Raw genomic sequence first — 15,538 nt, 5'->3', positions numbered from 1 at the left:
TCCAACGCAAGTAGCTGGGACCTTGGGTAGATTTCCAGTGCATGGAGATTTCACGTTTGGCTAATACCAAACCCAAGTCGCAAAATTTACTGGTAACCCGATTGCGGGGGGTGTGAGGGAACCACAATAAGAGGCAGGTGCCCATGTCAGTATCGATCTGCCGGTCCGTGACAGCATTCAGGCAGGACATTACCGCCTCCCAATAACCGGCCAGCTTGTTGCAGGTCCAAAACATGTGGGCGAAGTCCGCGTCCGCCGTCCCACATCTAGGGCAGAGTGAGGACGCACCCTCGAAGTATTGCGAGATTTTCGTCGGTGTTAGGTATGCGCGGTGCAGGGTAAAAAACTGGACCAATTGGAACCTGGCGTTCCTAGTGCCCTTCCATGCTCGGCGCAGCAGCTGTGGCCATGTCGTTTCAGGAATAGACCGCCCAATGTCCCCCTCCCATTTAGCTCGCAGCTCATCTAGGGGTCGCAGGGTGGCAGTCGATAATCGTCGGTAAAGGCATGTGACTGCCTTGTAAGTGCCTGCGGCCATTACCACGTACTGACAGCACTCCGATGTCGGCTGTTCGGTGAGCCCACTCCTCCAGTAATGGCGAATACCAGCCACCAATGAAGCGTGTAGCAGATAACCACCCCTCGGCAGATCGTAAGAGTCCCGCAGCTCCTGAAATGTGAGCAGCGAGCCATCCTTGTAGAGATCGCCGACCATCTGCAGGCCAAGCTCCTCCCAGATCGCCAGTGCTGACCAGTCGCCACCGTGTGGAAAGGCCGTGCACATACCGAGCGGAATTTCTGGGGCGTAGGGGCGAACGACACCCGAGCGCCTGCAGCACCGAAGCCAGCAGCTACGAATCGTTCGCTCCTCCAAAGTGAGCTGAGCCAGGTCCAATTTCTGGCCCAAGATTATAAAGGAAAGGACGTGTCTCGGGAATAGTTTGCCCACCACTCCCTCCGGACCACGAAACTCCAAGGCCACCGCCTGGGTGAGCCACTGCAGCTGCGCCGCCAGGTAGTACCACTCAAAATCCGGGGCCGCAAGACCTCCGTCCGCTCTGGGGCGCAGCAGCGTGGCCAGCGCCACCCGTTGTCTACCCGATCCCCAGATGAACCCAGATGTTAGGGAGCGTAGTCTGCTGAAGACTGATGCAGGAATCCAAATCGGCAGGGTGCGAAACAGGTACAACAACCGGGGGAGTGCCACCATTTTCAATAATGCGACTCGTCCCGCGACTGATATCGGTAGCGTCCGCCAGAAACCCATGCAACCCTGTAGACTCCGAATTGCCCTGTTGATGTTGCCGTCTAAGAGGGCCGCTGGTGAGTGGTAGATGAGTGCCCAGAAAGGGGAGGCAATGGTGCTCCCATCGCAAGGCGCCCCCCGGCTGGGTATCATCGGCCCCAGGGGTCAGTGGGAAGAGGCAAGACTTCCCCCAATTGACTCTCAATCCCGAGAGATGGCCAAAGTCCGACAGGAGCCGCTCGGCCCCCCGCAGGGAATCATTCGCGTCCGCCAGAAACAGCAAGCAGTCGTCCGCATAGAGAGAGATGTAGTGGGTGTCGGCTCTCAGCGGGAGTCCTGCATACGCTTGGCCCAGCCGGGCATGTGCGGCCAGTGGCTCAATAGCCAGTGCAAATAACAGGGGAGACAGAGAGCACCCCTGTCGGGTCCCCCGACCCACCGCGTAAGGGGCCGAGATGGTGGTCCCAGTCTTGACTCGGGCCGTGGCCGCGGCATAAAGCAAGGCGGTCCATTTCACGAAGCGTTCGCCCAGTCCAAAGGCCTCTAGTACACGGAGCAGGTATGGCCACTCGACGCTATCAAACGCCTTCTCGATGTCAATCGAGAGGACTGCAGCACCCGGACGAGCGGCGGCCTCTCCCCCCATGACCCGGAGCAACCGGCGCACACAGGTGGCAGTGGTGCGCTGAGGAATAAAGCCCGCCTGGTCACTATGTACCAAGGAGCGCATGTGGGTCAGTAGCCTCGTCGCGAGGACCCTGCTTAGGATCTTTTAGTCCGTGGTGAGCATGGAGAGCGGGCGGTACGCCGAACGGCAGCTCGCGTCTCCCTCCCGCTTCAGTAAGGGTATCACCAAAGCTTCGCGTGCAGACGCCGGCAAGCACCCCGAGTTCCAGGCCTCTTGGTAAACCTCCCGCAATCGCGGGACCAGCACATCCGCATAGGCCGCATAGAATTCGATCGGGAGCCCATCCGTACCCGGAGTCTTGCGGCGGGCCATGTGTTTGATGGCCACCCTGATCTCTCCCTCAGAGATATCTCCGCCCAACTGTTTCGCGTGCTCCGGGTCGAGCCTGGGCAATTGCGCCGCTACTAGGAACTCCTCCAGCTCCTCTGGGGGATCCGGCATCCTGCTCCGATAAAGGTATTTATAATACTGAAGGAACTGGTCGTTAATGTCCGACTGCGTGTAAACCATGCGCCCCTCTGGGGTGGTGAGCGCCACTATCGGGGAGCCTCGGGTCCCAGGGCTGGCCAACCACGCCAGTAGTGAGCCTACTTTATCACGCTCGGCGTGAGCCCGGACCAGAAACTCCTTATAATCAAAGCAGCGCAGCTTTTCCATTGCCGTCGCCACCGTCTCCCGTGCTGCTGAGACCGCTCCATGAGCCTCAGGGTCCGTGTGGCTGCGTCTTTCCTCAATGCGCAACCGGTCCTCGCTGCGCTCTACATCCTGCAGGAGGGTCTTACAGACTCCCGCGGTAGCCGAGATACAGACGCCCCGGATCACCGCTTTAAAGGCGTCCCACTCCAGTGCCCTGCTGGAGGCCGTGCCCACATTAGCGCCGAAGTACTCCTCCACTCCACTGTGCACCCCAGCCCTAAACGGTGGGTCCTCCAGCGTCAGTGGATTCAACCGCCACGTCGGGATAGCTTGGCGTCGCCTCATCCATTGTACCGTCACCAAGCAGGGGTTATGATCGGATATCGTCCTGGTCAAGTACTCACTGTGGCGGACCAGGCTCTGGATGTCTAATGAACACAGAATGCTGTCTAGACGAACATGCAGATCGTGTGGGGGGGGGGGGGGAGTAAAAGGAGAAGTCCCTTTCCGTAGGGTGTTGGGTTCGCCATGCATCGACCAGGCCCCAGCTACTCTGCCACTCCCTCCTACTCTTCGCTAGTTTGTGAGCTGCCGCCTGCGCTAGTGGTGGGTGTGAACGGTCCAGTTCTACGTCCAGCACAGAATTAAAATCCCCCCCAAGCAGGACTGTGCCAGCTAGGACAGTCGCCAGCTTCCCAGACAGTCGCGCAAAGAAGGCAGGTTGGTCCACGTTCGGGGCGTATACGCTGCAAAGCGTCACGTCTCTCCCATCCAAACGGCCCTGCACAGCTATAAACCTCCCCTCGGGGTCAACTATCGTCACTAATGGCTGGAAGGGAATCCCTGCTCGCACCCAGATCAAAGCCCCCCTTGCAAAGGCCGAGTAGGTGGTGTAAAACATATGCCCCCGCCATCTGCGCTGCAGAGCCCGCCCCTCAGTTTGATCAATGTGAGTTTCCTGCAGGAAGGCAACCTGAACCCCCTTGCGGACAAGATGAGCATGAACCCTGTGTCGCTTCAGCATGGAATTCAGACCCCTCACATTCCAGGTCACACACTTCAGTTCAAGGAGGGTCCCCATTCCTGGTAACAAGCACAGTCCCAATGAAAGCAAGTATCGCGCACACACTGGCTACACCCCTAGACCAAAACCCCAACATTCCCCAACAATCCCCTGCCCCACCCCTCCCCAGAATAGGCCCCCAACAGCAGAAACCCATCCAAATGATTAATCCCAAAAGGAACAGTCTCTGGCAACTACCAGAGTCCCACAATAGGTGTGGGAGAAGAGGGGGTGGCCTGTCGCCTCTTCCAACAGACCGTGAACAGCACACTCCTCCCAGTCAGACCTCCCCAACGTGCCCCATGTGCCCCGCGTCTCCTCCCAGATCACGGTAGCTACCACCCCAGAAGTTGGCCGCCCAACACCAGTTCCAGGCCCAATTGGTCAATGCCGCCACTGACCCAAACCCAGACCAGGAACACAACAGGTTATACAATACCACTGCAGGGGAGCATTAGCCTTATTCGTCCAGCAAACCATCAGCAGTCCCAGGTGTGACATGTGGCGGCGCGGGGCCCCCAGCCGCTGATTCTTCCGAAGACCCCTCGTCGGTGCCCTCTCGGGAGCCCGACTCCACAGCTGATGCGGAGCCCTTTGTCTGGGAGATGGTGGAGACCGCCCGGAGGGCATCCCTGCGCTCCAGCGCAGTCTGCGAGATCGAAGGAGTCCGAACGTTTGGTGGCTGTTTCTTGTGTCTCCTACTCCGCCTAGGTCTCGGCGGTGCCTTCCGTCGTTCCTCGGGCGCATGAAGTGCATCCACGCCGGTCTTGTATAACTCCAGCCAGTTCCAGACGTCGTCGGGAGTGTCGTAGAAGGAAGACTTGCCATCTAGCATGATCCGTAGGCGGGCTGGGAACAGGAGAGAGTAGCGGATGCCCTCCTCCCGAAGCGCCTTCTTGACCGCCAGAAAAGTCGACCGCTGTCTCTGGACTTCCAAGGAGTAGTCCGGATAAATGGAGACCTGGGCGTTGTCCACCTTCTAGGGCCCCAGCGCTCGCGCCTTTTGCAGGATGATGTCCCGATCTCTGTAATGCAACAGCCGCGCCACTACCGGGCGGGGAGGCCGGCCCTCGGCCGGGGGACGAGCCGGCGCGCGGTGAGCCCGCTCCAGAGTATAAAACGGTGACAGCCCTTCCGGAACAACCACATCTCGCAGCCAGGCCTCCAGATAGCCCAGCATGTCAGCCCCCTCAATCTTCTCCGGCAGGCCCACCACGCGAATGTTGTTGCGGCGGTTGCGCCCTTCGGCATCCTCCGCCCTCTGCTCCAGTAGTTGCACCCTTTGCTGCAGCTCCCCCATCAGAGTGTCCGCCGCCTTCGACGTGGGTTCCAGCGCATCAATCCGGATCTCGGCCTGCTTGACCCGATCTGCCAACTTGCCGTGGTCCGCACGCAATAGGCCCAGGCTCGTGGACACCTGCCCGATGTCATGATGCAGGGCCTCCCTGGTGTCGGCGATGGCCTTCAGGATCTGCTCAAGCTGGCTTTGCGGTAGACCCGCCGCCGGATCAACGTCCAGGGTGGAGCCCCGGTCATCCGTCGCCCCCCCAGCAGCATCCGGGGGAGGTTTCGGGCGTTCCCCCATGGAGGTGGTCGTGTCTCTACTCCGCAGCAACAGGGTCGGCGACCTCTACCAGGTCCAACTCTCCAGGCCGAGACCCCCGGGGTCCCTCTCCGCTCCGCACTTCCTCCGGTTCCGCTGGCCCACTAAGCCAGCAACTCCCTAGCAGCACCTGGATCTCGCTCTCCGCTCCGCCGTCCACCAAGCACAGGGAGCCCCCCGGAATGCGTCGCTCCCCCAAGTCCAGACGCGATGCCCAAAGATGCCAGCCCAAAACGGCGTCAGGGGCGGCCTCCCAAAGTCCCAAGTACGTGAGGGCCAGGGAGTAGCACACCTAGGCCCCAAGAATCAGGGCCCCCTGGGTGCCCCTAGTGCCCGGTCACCAGGCCTTCCGGTGTCTACAGGGTCCCACGATGGCAAGCGGCCCGGGGTCAGCGCCGGTCCGTCTCCCCTCTGGCAGGCTGCACAGGGTCTGGTCTTACCCCGATCCCAGGATCCGTGGACGGCGCCCAGCAGGGCCCCCCGACGACACGCAGCCAGGGGCCAGCGCCGGTCCGTTTTCACACTGTTAGGTGGCGCAGGGCTAGGCCTCACCTCAAGTCTCCACTGGTCTCCTCCTCCGTAGGCGTCCCCGCCGCGCTCCTGTAGGCACACCGCGGCAAAGCAGCCCAGGCTCCGCCGCGGCGAGCGCGAAAATGCAGGGCACCTGGCCCTCACAGCAGCCAGCGGCCGGCCAGGTGTCACCGCGGCCCGGCCTTCCAATCACTCGAGGCCGGGGATGCGGCCTATCGTCCAGGCCGCAAGATGGCCGGCGCCGCCCACCAAGCTCCAGGCGCGGCGCTGGCTCCACGCAGCCGGGGACTCGCTCCCACCGTCTCCGCTCAGGCCCCCAGGTGTGCGGGAGGAGACGCGGGCGAAATCAGGGTTCAGAGGCTATCAGGATGGTAATCGCCAGGATTAATGGAGAGGCTGCTGCGGAGCTCAACGCTCACACGTCTTCTTCCATCGGCTGCCAAGCCACGCCAAACTTCAAACATCGTTTAATGTCCAAAGAATGCAGTGTTCTTTCCGCCGGGGTTGTAGGATTTGGGAAGAAAACTCGCAATTTCACTGGTTCATTTAGATGGAACTGAGAAGGCACTTTGGGTATGAAAGTTGGATTCGTTCTAAGAGTGACATACTCTTGAGAGAAATGAAAGAAAGGTTCCTTTGTAGTGAAAGCCTGAATTTCTCAAACTCTTCTGGCAGAAGTTAGGGTTATAAGCAAGGCGACCTTCCAGGTCAGGTACTTGAGGTTGGCTTTGTGAATCGGCTCGAACGGGTGCTTCATCAGTTGTGAGAGGACCGTGTTGAGTTCCCATTCCGGTGGTGAAGGTTTAACCGGAGGATAAGTCCGGAAAAGACCTCTCATGAACTGTTTTATCAGCGATAAAGAACATAGTGAGGGAATGTCAGCCACCTTCCTGAACCTGGATAGAACCGCTAGATGGACCTTTATCGAAGAGAAAGAAAGACCAGAACAAGCCAAATGTAAGAGATGAGGAAGAATTTTTTCTGCTGGAGCTTGAATAGGGTGTAAAGCATTCGAAGTACACCAGGAGCAGAATCGCTTCCATTTGAGACGATAAGTCTTTAATGTGCTCTGGGCTCGTGATTTCTTTAAGATGTCCCGGCAATCCTGAGGAATTTGGAGGTGTTGAAATTTTAAGAAGTTAGGAGCCATGCGTGCAATTTCAGAGATTGAGGGCCTGTGTGTAGTATCTGACCACCGTTGCGTGACAGTAGTGTTGGAGCCGGGAGAAGTTTGATTGGAGGCTCCTGCGATAGCAACATGAGCTCTTGAAACCAATACTGACAAGGTCATCTGGGAGCAATTAGGAGGAGACGGCAGCTCTCCAGTTTCATTTTGCGCAACACTTGTGGAATCAACGGGATCGGAGGAAAGGCGTAGGCATAAATCCCTGACCATCGCATGGACAGGGCATTCCCTCTTGAGGGTATCTGCTGTCGTAATACCTTTTTTGTTGGGTCGCAAACAAGACCAACGTTGGCTGGCCCCAAGTCTGAAACACCTTGATCAATTGAGTGTTGTCCAGCTCCCACTCGTGGCAATCCGACAAGGATCTGCTGAGTTTGTCTGCTAGGGTATTGTGGAGGCCCTTGACATGTTCCACCTTGAGAGTTATGTTGTGAAGTGTCAGCCATTCCCATAACTCCTGAGCCTCCTTTGAGAGCCTAGCTGACCTTGTCCCTCCCTGCTTGTTTACATAAAACATGCTGGTGGTATTTTCCGTTCGGACCAGGACTGAAGACCCTGCGATTCTGGGAAGGAACGCTTGTAGGGATAGAAAGATGGCTCTCAACTCTAGACTGTTGATGTGACATTGTTTGTATCTCTGGGACCATTTGCCCTGCACTTGCAAGTATGGAGATGACCTCCCCAGCCCTCCATGGACGCATCTATCGTTAAAACGAAGTAAGGAGGAGTTTGCAAGAATGTGAGTCCTTGTTTTAGATTGTGTAGTTGTGTCCACCATTAAAGAGCATCTACCATGCGTGGGGTGACTTTGATGATGTCCTCGAAGGAACCTGTCGCTTGTTGCCACTGGAGATGTAGCTCCTCCTGTAGAGGCCGCATTTTGAGATGTGCCAGTGGAATGAGATTTATGGCCGAAGAACACATTCTCAGAAGTGAAGCAAACAGGCAAACAGAAAGTGACTTTGGGGCATATGTAGGTAATTCACAATTTGCGATTCTGAAATAGCGATTTTTAAGGAATCGCTATTTGAGAATTGCAAAATGGAATGTAGGTAAAAAAAAATATATATATATTTTTTAAATAAATCGCAATTTTTTTGCTATTCTCTAAAATTCCTTAATTGCGATTAGCAAATTGCGGATCGCAATTAAGGAATGAGTGTCCCATTCATTCCTATGGGCCAAGAGACCCATAGGAATGAATGGGGCTACATTCTCAAATTGCGATTTTCTATGAGAAAATCGCAATTTGAGAATCACAATTCCAAGGGTGCCAGGGTGTCCAAAGGACACCTGTTGCACCCCTGGAATGTGCCTGTAAGTACATGTGGCGCACATAGATGCCCTAAGGGGCATGTCTGTGCGCCACATGGCACTTTTAATATAAAAAAAAATCATTTTTAAAGGAAATCGCAAAATACCATCTACTTGGAGTAGGTGGTAATTTGCAATTCCTTAAGACATATTCGCAATGTCAAAGGCACTCCTAGATAGCATTTAAGGAATCGCGTAATTGCGATTACTTAAATGCTTGAGCAAAATAAGGAATCGCAATTTTTGCGATTCCTTATTTTAATGTGTCACCTACATACCAAAAGACTGTTTGCGATTCGCAAACACTTCCTACATATGCCCGTCTCTTTCTGACAGTTTTATGGCCAATGTCTGTAGACGGAACTGCCTTTCTTGAGACAAGAATGCCTTGCATGGTATCGTGTCCAGACAAGCCCCCCGAAAGCAATTGAGATTTGTTTTTGTTCACAGTGAGACCTAGGAATGCAAAGAGATTGCGACACGCTGCTATGTCGCTCTGTACTCTGCACTTTGATGGACCTTTGACTAGCTAGTCGTCCAGTACGGGAAAACCTGGATCTCTGAAGAGCGTAGTGCTGCCGCCACCGGGGCCAGGCACTTCGGAAACATCCTTGGACGCGACTTGCGGCTAAATGTGAGTAATTTGACCTGATAATGGGCGCCAGCCACAGTGAAACGGAGATACTTTCGACGTTTTGGGTGATTTGGGATGTGGAAGTAAGCGTCTTCCATGTCCAAAGACACCATAAAATCTCCCTCGTTTAGGCAACTTCGAATTTCCGAAAGAGTGACCATGCGGAAACCCTGCTTCTTGAGATATCTGTTGAGATTGCGCAGGTCCAAAATCGGTCGCCATTCCCATGATTTCTTCTTAATGAGAAAAAAACGGGAATAGAAGCCTGTCCGCCTCTGATGAATTGGAACTTTTTCTATAGCGTTCTTGAGGAGCATTGATTGAACTTCCTTGAACAATAAGTGAAGACTAGGGGAGGGGAACCCTGGGCGGAGTCATTGGTGGTTTGGTGACAAACTCCAGGATGTGTCCATGCTGAACAAGGTCCAGCACCCATTGATCGGATGTAATCTGCTGCCACTGTTTTTGAAAGGCAGATATTTTCGCGCCCACAGGAAGGGAATAAGGTTGGCGCCCGGCTGATCTCACTTTTTTCTGTGAGTGTCTCGCCCTTGATTGTTTGTGCACTTTCGTTCGCCTTGGCAAGAGAAACTAGCTGTTTCGGGCTGGCGATAAGAAGACTGATAATTCTGCCGGTATTGCGGCTGATATGGTCTGCCTTGTTGGTAATAGCTTCCTCTAGAGGAGTATCCACATCCTCTAGAACCTCTAAAAAGATCCCCGCTTGTACTGTAGGGAACCTAGGGATCTTGCGGTGTCAGTGTCCGTCTTGATTGCCTGGAGAGCCTCGTCGATGTGTTTCCCAAATAGAGACTCTCCGTCATAAGACATGTCCAGGATCTTTAGTTGGACCTCGGGCCGAAAGGTGGTAGCCTTTAGCCAGCCCTGACGTCTGAGAACTGCAGCTCCTGCCAGTTGTCTAAAGTTTGTATTCGCAATATCCAAAGCGCAGTCGATGGTTTCTGCAGCTGCACGTTCCCCCTCCATTAAGATCTTGCGAGCATCCTACCTTTTATCTTCCGGGATTAGATTAATCATACCAGCCATGTCGGACCACATTTGGCGATCATAGCGCCCTATAATCGCAAAGAATTTGCAGCTCTGATCGAGGCAGCAGCCATGGTGGAACTTTTTTTTACCGATAAGGTCCAAACGACGCCCCTCCTTATCTGGTGGTGTAGTGATGGGGGTGGCTGGGTTTTTCGATCTTTGTTGTGCGGCCTGCGAGATGCCCGAATCTGGCCACGGGTGTCCAGTGAGGCATGAAGGGCTATTGAGAGGAGCGCAATATTTTTTGTCAATCCGTGGTAACACGGCCGGCACAGTGGAGTTTCCGTGACCGGTGACCTAGGTGGTGGAACCTCAGGTTGAGGAACGGGACCTGCAGGTTGGGGTGGAGGCACGACCTGCTGTGGCGGAAAACGTTGTCTATAGTCTGCCAGCATGGTCTGTAAATCCTGAATGAGGCTCGGTGGCAGATGGTTGGATTCTGAAGGACGAGATCGCCTTTGGTATTCTGTCTGATAATCACTACAATGTCCTCCTGATAGTGATGCTCAGAATAGTCATCATTCTCCTCATCATCCTGGCACTTTATGTTCAATTCTGAAGGATGGTGAGCTATCCCAAAAGCTCCCTCATTGTCATCATCCTCAAAATCATCCTCCTCTTCATGAGCATAAGTCTCTAAGAGATGAGAGGGCGTAAGTGGCAAGATGTAGGAACATTCTTGCCTCTGGTACGATATTAATTGAAAAGTTTTTGAAGAAAGTGGCGTAGAAAAAGCCTGTATTGTGGTTGGAGGCTTTGCTGAAGCAGCATCTATTGGTCTTGTTGGCACCGTTGACAATGGTGACCTTGATGGCTGGATTGTTGCAGGCGCCGACGACGGGACAATTGTCGACGTCGACGGGACCACCGTCGACGGAGTCGTCGTCGACTTAGACGGGCTTATCGTTGACGGACCTTGCTCCTTCATAGACGAGACGCTCGTCGACGGTACCGTAGATGACTTAGTCGATGGTGTCTTCGTCAAGTGCTTCTTCGACGATGAGACTGTCGTCGATGGATCGTCGACGAGGGTTCTTTTAGTCACAATGGAGATCTTAGTAGACAGGATAGGAGAGGTGATGGCTGTGGTGGAAATCATAGTCGTCGACGAAGGAGCAGAAGATGAGATGGTAGTCACAGGTGAGGAGACCGAAGAGGTCTTACTCACAGTTTTCTTTGTAGATTCCTTGAGAGCTGGGGCTTCAGGGAGAGATGATGGAGATCTCTGTGAAGAGCCCGAAGTGGAGTGGGAGGTTTTAACATGTTTTCTCCCCTCACTTGGATAATCCTTTTGCAACCTTGCTCTCTTACTGGAGGTCGAAGCTCTGTCTTCATCATCAGTAGAAGAGGATTTGAGCCATAAATGGACTCTGGCCACCCTATCCCCTAAGGTCTTGGAAGGGAAGGTGCGGGGAATCTTAACATTTTTAGCCTCATGTTTTGGATAAAGGCAATAAATGCAGTCCTTATGTTGTTCATCAACATGGACCCTTTTCTTTTGACATGTTCTGCAAGGTTTAAATAAGGCCTTTTCGTCAGACATCCTTAAGTAGAGAAAAAACTGAGTAAAGACTCAGGGCGACTCCCTTCCACACGGCGTGCAGTGAAAATCTGAGGAGAACTGGCTCTGCAGAGAGGGTTCTACAGGGTGCTGTGAGCTGATTGGTTGGAACAAAGACTTTGGTCTTTTTAGCATAATGAGGTAGATAGGCTACTACAATCTAGGCCTCAGGCCTTTCTCATAGGGCCTACTACTGTAATTTACTTTTGGCACTGCTTTTTTATATACACCGTGGGACTCCCGCCTCAGCAACGGGGAATGATTCAGGCATGTGAATCTATGAAAGATACCCCAATACTGGATAACTGGCTTGATCACTCCTTAAAGGGTACGCTTGCCTTCTCTTACAGAAATTCTTGGGATGCAGACTGGGAAGAGGCTGCGTGGATGATGGTAGCTGTGAAAACTGTAGCATGCAAATATTCAACAATGAAAGGCCACATGCTTCAATAGATGACGTGTCAAATGGTGGTAGTGGCATGGTCCTAATGAGCTGGCACCAAGGCAATGTGTTTTATTCAAAGCAGGTTTAATATTCCCACTGAAGCATCTACTCTTAGAATGCCTGTTTTCCAGATGACAAGGAGCTCAAAGAGTCTTTGAGTAAAATCAAAATCTGGAAGTTTTTTGTCAGAAATAGAAACGGATAATGTTACTTACCCAGTAAGCATCTGTTCCTGGCATGTAGAGCTGTAGATTCACATGCTTTGCATACTCCTGCCATCTAGTGTAGGGTCTGGATGTGTTAAAGTTGTTTTTCTTCGAAGAAGTCTTGCCAGTCACGAGGTAAGGTGAATACTCCTTTCGGTGATAGTGCGCATGGTCATCAACTCCATTGTTCGATTGTTTTCCCGTAAGAGGGTGACAATGGAGTAAGTGAGTGTAGTAACGGGATGTCCATGCGAATTAAATGTAAATAAGGAGAGCTGCAACAACTACAGGTGACCAGGGAGGTGGGAGGGCGAATGGGGGTCTATAACTCTATATGCCAAGAACAGATGCTTACCGGGTAAGTAACATTATCCATTTGAGGCATGTGTGCTGTAGATACACATGCTTTGCATAGACTCTATAGCAGTATCCTCCCAAAGCAGTAGCTATCCAGTAGATGTTGCAGTTGTTTGAAAAAGTGTTTTTGCACTGCTTGGCCTACATTTGCTTGTTGTCGTGCTAACACATCCACACAATAGTGCTTGTTAAATGTGAGTGGTGTAGACCATGTTGCTGCCTAACTAATGGCAGCTATAGGAATGTTACCTAAAAAGGCCATAGACGGCCCTATTGCGCTCTACGGGGTATAACATTCTTTTTGCTTTTGCATAGCAAGTTTGAATGCATTTAACAATCCATCTTGAAATGCTAGATGTAGAGATAGGATTGCCCCTGTGAGGTGGTGCAAATGCAACAAACAGTTGCATTGTTTTAGGAAAATCTTTTGTTCGTTCAATATAATACAGTAACGCTCTCCTGACATCAAGTGTGTTAAGAGCTCGTTCTGCTACAGAATCGGGTTGAGGGAAGAACACAGGTAACTCAACTAGTTGGTAGGATGAAAAGTAGACACCACTTTAGGGATGAATTTTGGGTTAGTGCGAAGAACTACTCTATCTTTATGAAGCTGAAAGAAGGCTTCTTCTAGGGTTTAATGCCTGCAGCGCACAAATTCTCCCTAATGAAGTGATTGCAATGAGGAAGGCAACTTTTCATGTAGGGAACAGTAAGAAACAATTGTGTAATGGCTCAAAGGGTGGACCCATGAGTCCTGTAAGTACAATGTTGAGATTCCATACTGATGCTAGAGGTATTCTGGGTGGTATTACTCTTTTTAAGCCTTCCATAAAAGCCTTAATCACAGGGACTTTGAACAAAGATACATGCTGTCTGTTTTGTAGATATGCAGCCACTGCTGCAAGGTGCAATCGAATAGATGTGTAAGCTACATTTGATTGCAGTAGGTGCAAAAGATAAACAATGTTTTGAACAGAAGCATCTAAAGGATCAGTGTTGTTATTACAATAAATAAATGATTGCCATTTTGTTGCATAACAAGCTCCGGTAGTGGGCTTCCTTGCTTCTTTTAGAATAGTCAGACAGTCTGGTGGCAACTGTAAGTATCCAAACTATGACATCAGGTGCCAAATTCCTAGGTTGAGCTGAGGTGAGGTTTAGTACAGAGTTGTAGCTTCTGATGTGGCACTCCTGAGAGTTCCAGAAGTGTGGTATACCATGGGAGCTACTAAAATCTGTTTGAGTGATGTTTGACTGAGCTTTCGAACCAGAAACGGAAGGAGTGGGAGAGGCAGAAAAGAGTAGGCAAATATCTTTGACCAATTGAACCATAGGGCATTGCCTTTAGATCAAGGGTGTAGGAACCTGGGGGTGAAGTCTGCGCATTTTGCGTGTGCCCTGAGGCAAACAGATCTATTTGTGAAAATCGCCATTTATGAAATTATAGAAGGAGAACTTGGGGATGAAGTTTCCACTCAAGTATTTGCAGCTTACTTCTGCTGAGGAGATAAGCAATTTGATTGTTGACTCCTGGAAGGTGTTCTGTCAGAAGATTAAATTTGTGATTAATTTTCCAGTTCCAGATGGTCAGAGAGGCATGACAGCTGGAGTGTGGGTCTCCTCCTCTGTTTTTGTATATAGTAAATGGCTGTCATGTTGGCCGTGCGGACTAAGACAACCTTGTGTATGAGATGAGACTGAAAAGCATGGACTGCTAGAAACACAGTTAGAAGCTCTAGACAGTTGATGTGGAGACATTTATGCTTGTTGTCCCAGATACCTTTAATTGTGTAATTGGGGAGATGGACACCCCAACCAGTGAGAGAAGCGACTGCTTGACGTCTTGACGATCAATGCGTCCTGACGCATTGATCGCAAGATCGTGAAGAAGAGAGACGTTCCTTGATCTTATCCTGAAGTGATCGCACAAGCGGCACTTAGCGGAAATCTTCAATTTTTCTCCACCGGCTGGTAGAGAAATTTTACGCATTTACTGCACAAGATACCGCGATTGAACCCTTGGTCGTGGATGGTGTTGGCTGACACATCCCCACCCTCCTGCCTATATAGAAATAGACGCATTAAGATTCAAAACCAACAGGTTGTCCACCTGCGTTTTAGTCCTGATGAAGACCCGACATGGTTGCGATAAAGCCAGCACCATCTTATAGGGTCGTAACGTCGACGTTGTGTTACTAATCAGTCCATACCGAGTTTCAATGACAATAGGAGAAAACATATGTACTTGTTGAAAAAATTGATGTTGAATTTTGGACTGATCTTTATTTGTTTTTATGTATTTGTGTATCCACACACAGTCAACATCACTTGTCACTATTATTCACCTAAGCACGTATCTGTTATTTGTACGTTTATGCTAATTTTGTTTTGGACAACCCATTCCCATGTTTACCAATGCTATATCTATGTCAGATTTTCTAAATATAGGAATATTTTGGATTAAATCCAAAACAGTGTGTGTTTCTTCCTTCTTTCCCCTTTCCTCCCTCAACAAGTAATTCTGTCCCAGGGTGATTATGTATTTCTAAAAAACTTTGTGAAATACATTGATAGTTTTGCCTACCATTTAGGTTTACAAAGAAATTGACTTTTCTCCCAACAGAACCATTGTTTTTGGTATTTATCTCCCTAGCTGCGGTGTCAGCTGCATCTAAAGCACATCTGATTGATGAGTTAGAGATTAGTTTTCCCTCTTCCACTAACTGTTGCGCTTTAGGTTTGTGTTCTTCCGGAAGGTTTTGGAGCAGCTGCTCCATTTCATCCTAGTATGAACTGTTATACCTGGCTAGTAGGCCCTGTGTTTTTGCAATGTTCCAGTGGTTAGCGGCTTGAACAGCTACTCTTTTTCCTGATGAATCAATGAGCACTGGATACTACTAGGGAGTCAAGAGGTAATTGTCCCTTGATAAACACAGGATCTGATGGTGAGGGTTTGTATTTTCTATCTACTCTTGGAGTTAAAATACGTGCTCGTACAGGGGCTTTAAAGATATCATC

The sequence above is a fragment of the Lissotriton helveticus genome, chromosome 5_1 (genome assembly GCF_964261635.1).
Source record: "Lissotriton helveticus chromosome 5_1, aLisHel1.1, whole genome shotgun sequence".
NCBI lineage: Eukaryota > Metazoa > Chordata > Amphibia > Caudata > Salamandridae > Lissotriton > Lissotriton helveticus.
The sequence above is the reverse complement of the archived record's forward strand: the minus strand, read 5'-3'. Positions refer to the sequence as shown.